Source organism: Lactuca sativa, chromosome 8 (assembly GCF_002870075.4).
Source record: "Lactuca sativa cultivar Salinas chromosome 8, Lsat_Salinas_v11, whole genome shotgun sequence".
In the NCBI taxonomy this organism is placed as follows: domain Eukaryota; kingdom Viridiplantae; phylum Streptophyta; class Magnoliopsida; order Asterales; family Asteraceae; genus Lactuca; species Lactuca sativa.
In genome coordinates this window covers 18,642,155-18,645,650 of record NC_056630.2, presented here as the reverse complement: position 1 = coordinate 18,645,650, position 3,496 = coordinate 18,642,155, and positions in this window count along the sequence as shown.

Genomic DNA, 3,496 nt, shown 5'->3' with positions numbered 1-3,496 from the left:
AGAAGTGGTGAAAAATGAAGGAATATCATGTATATGGGAGGAGTTTACGGCCAAACAAGAGATTACAACCGTAATCTCTAGTTTACGGTCGTAAACTCCAAGACTTGGAGTTTTCCGGCCTGGATGTTGCAAAATGAACTCTAGCAGATACTTCCTAACACCCAATCCTTGAATGTATTAGGCTTAGAACACTCAAACAGACCCTTAACAATGCTAAAAGATAGTTAAAACAAGTCTGTCTTTTGATTGAATTGAATGGTTTTATAAGATAGAAATTTCGGGTTGTCACAACACATCCTCTGAAAGTTTCTCGTTAAGGAAAGTCGTTTTAACATCCATTTTTTCATATGTCATAATCATGATGTAAGGTACCGAAAATAATAACATAAAATTTAGGTTTTTAGATTAATAAATCGTTAATACATAACATTTCCACCAAAACCAAGGTAATCAAGAGTTATCAAAACATCATCAAATTAGAGTAAATCATAGAATGCGAAAACATGTGGTGTGTGCTCTACAATCATCCCGAGCTCTTCCATTTGAAAATCAAAGTACCTGAAACATAAACTGAAAACCGTAAGCACAAAGTTTAGTGAGTTCCCCAAGATAACACATACCATACATACATAAAACACATACTAGGCTCCCGCCCTCCATCGGGCATCACCCGGTAACGAGTCCCACTCACCCTCGGGCCCCACTCGACATCGAGCCCCACTCAGATTACAGATCTATCCATCACCAGGACCAGCCTGACATTGGGTCTCGCTCGGTACACACATGACCATATAACCATATAATCACACAAACATATAATCTTACTAGCACATGCAATAATCACAAAGACTATAGCATACCATACCTTCATCGAGCCTCGCCCGGTAAGCATAAAAGCACATACTGATAACTAGCATACAATATACTCATCATGCCCCGCCTGGCATCGGGTCTTGCCCGGTAACCATACCATCATATAACACATGCAAGAGTCGAACCGACATCTAGCATCCTAACATATAAACCATGGGCCGACATTGGTGCCTTCGACCCGCAAAACCCAGTGAGGAGACTCACCTCACACTGCTGAATCACAAAGATGATCCTTGGCTGTTGGCCGACAGATCCCCAAACTGTCAATAACAAAACAACACCCAATCAACATTTGGGTCCCAATCCATATCCATAAATCTATACTTGAGGTAAAAAATACCATTTTACCCCTAACATAGATTGGTCTAAGACTAAGGCCTAAACTCATAATCTGAAAGACCCAAAAGCCAATTAATCAACCAAGGGCCAAATATGGCCCAATTTTCCAAATTGGGCCCAAATCCCTTACATGGGCCTTACCCTAAAGCCCAACCATTTTCCTAGTCCAAAACAGTTGTACTTAGATGGCCCATTAATAACTCAAACACCTAAGCCCAAAAGAAAGCCCAAACTTGAAGCCCAATATGCAAAATCTTATCTTGCTGAGTACGACCCATGTACTTAGTGGGTACGCTGAGCGTACGCCCAAGAAACCTAATACACCCTGCGTACGAGGAGGTACGCCCAGCGTACTGACCCCGCCCACAACCAACCTAGAAAGCGTCTTAATCCTTTAAGCCAAGACGTCCAATGCTTAGATCTAGATCCAAACACGCCTTAATCCATAAAGTCGGAGGCATTAAGACTTTTCATGGCTTAATGAAGCCTAATCACCAAAGATGAACTCCAAAATGTCAAAATCACTCAAAAAATGTCTTAAAACTTCTTAATACATTAAGACCTCAGTCTAAACTTCCAAATCTGATTTCAAGGGACTTCTTAAGTCATAAAGTTTCCAACTTTTTGACTTAGCATAACTCAATGGGACCCAAATCTAAACCCTAAGCCCCGAACTTCATCAAATGACTACCAAATCATGCATGGAAGGTTTATAACCATCAAGATCCAAAATTTTTGACTCCATAACCATAATAAGGGCCAAATATGAAGCTTAAAGGTTCTGGAGTAACTTTTACTCACAACCACCACCACAAAGGGACCAAAAGCATAACAAACTACCACTCATCTAGATCTATATGAAAGAGTTATCAAGGTTGAGACTTTATACCTCCATAAGTTAGATCTAGGTGAACAAAGCCTGGATCCAAGAGCTCCAAGTCAAGCAATGACTCTTCAAGAAGTTCCTTCTTCATCCTCAAGCATCAAAAACACACATAAATCACTTTGAAGCTCAAGAATCACTCAAATGGAGGCTAGGGTTTCGTTCTTAGGGTTAGAGAGGATGGAGGGTGAAAGAAATGAGGGTTGGAGGAGAGTTAAGGTCTTTAAATAGGGTCCAAGACCCTAAATTAGGATTTTCATCTGGCCAACGAACGCCCAACATTCCCTAAAAGTGCCCGCATCCATTTTTCCCATGAAAACCATGCGTTCCCTCTTGGTACGCCCTGCGTACCCGGTTTGGCCTAAAATCCCTCTAAGAACGAAGTACCTGAAACCAAAACTGAAATTGTAAGCCTGAAGCTTAGTGAGTTCCCCCAAAATACCCACACACACAAAAATATACATATAATCACAAACAACATACTATGGGTCCAGTCAACCATCGGTTTGGAATACCCCAGGCCCTCAACCATCAGGTTGGAATGCCAACATACCATGGGTCCAGTCATCCTCGGGATGGAATACCCCAGGCCCACAACCATCAGGTTGGAATGCCCACATACTACGTGTCTAATCATCCTCGGGATGGAATATTCACGGCCCACAACCATCGGGTTGGAATGCCTAGGTCTATTGGCTCTTGCACAAAGCAGATAAGCCTCAACCACTAATCAAACATGTGTACATATATCATATAATCACATAACAATCTATAGACAGAAAAACCAATCTAACCGATCATAACAACATAATAACATCCTATCTACGAAGATACCGATCTAATAGATCATACTAGCATAACATCATTCTATCTACCAGGATACCGATCTAACAGATCATAACAACATAACACCATCCTATCTACCAGGATACCGATCTTACAGATCATACTAGCATAACATATCAGGATAACAATCCAAAAGGGTCAGCCTTGGTGCCTTAGACCCTTGAGTATAGTGAGAAAAACTCACCTCACAACTGTCGAACTGTAGTGATAAGATCAAACTATTGAATCACAACCACGAACTCCACCACCTATATTCACCATTGGACCACTTCCATAAATTCCCAATTTACAAGAATAACCCCAAAAGTCAAACGGGTCAACCCTTGGTCAAAGTCAAAGTCACTAGTCAGGGTTAACCGTCATTGTTGACCCAAATAGTCGAGTGCAGTTCACTGACTCGTCGATTCCTTCCAGAACTCGAGAAATCATGAAAAACCTAGTTGACTCGCCGAATTTCCCGACAACCAGTCGAGTCCATGTGTGTCCAAAAGTCGAGAAAACCCTAACTGACTTGTCGGGTCGTCTTGCTGACTCGCCGAGTTCATGCATAAACCA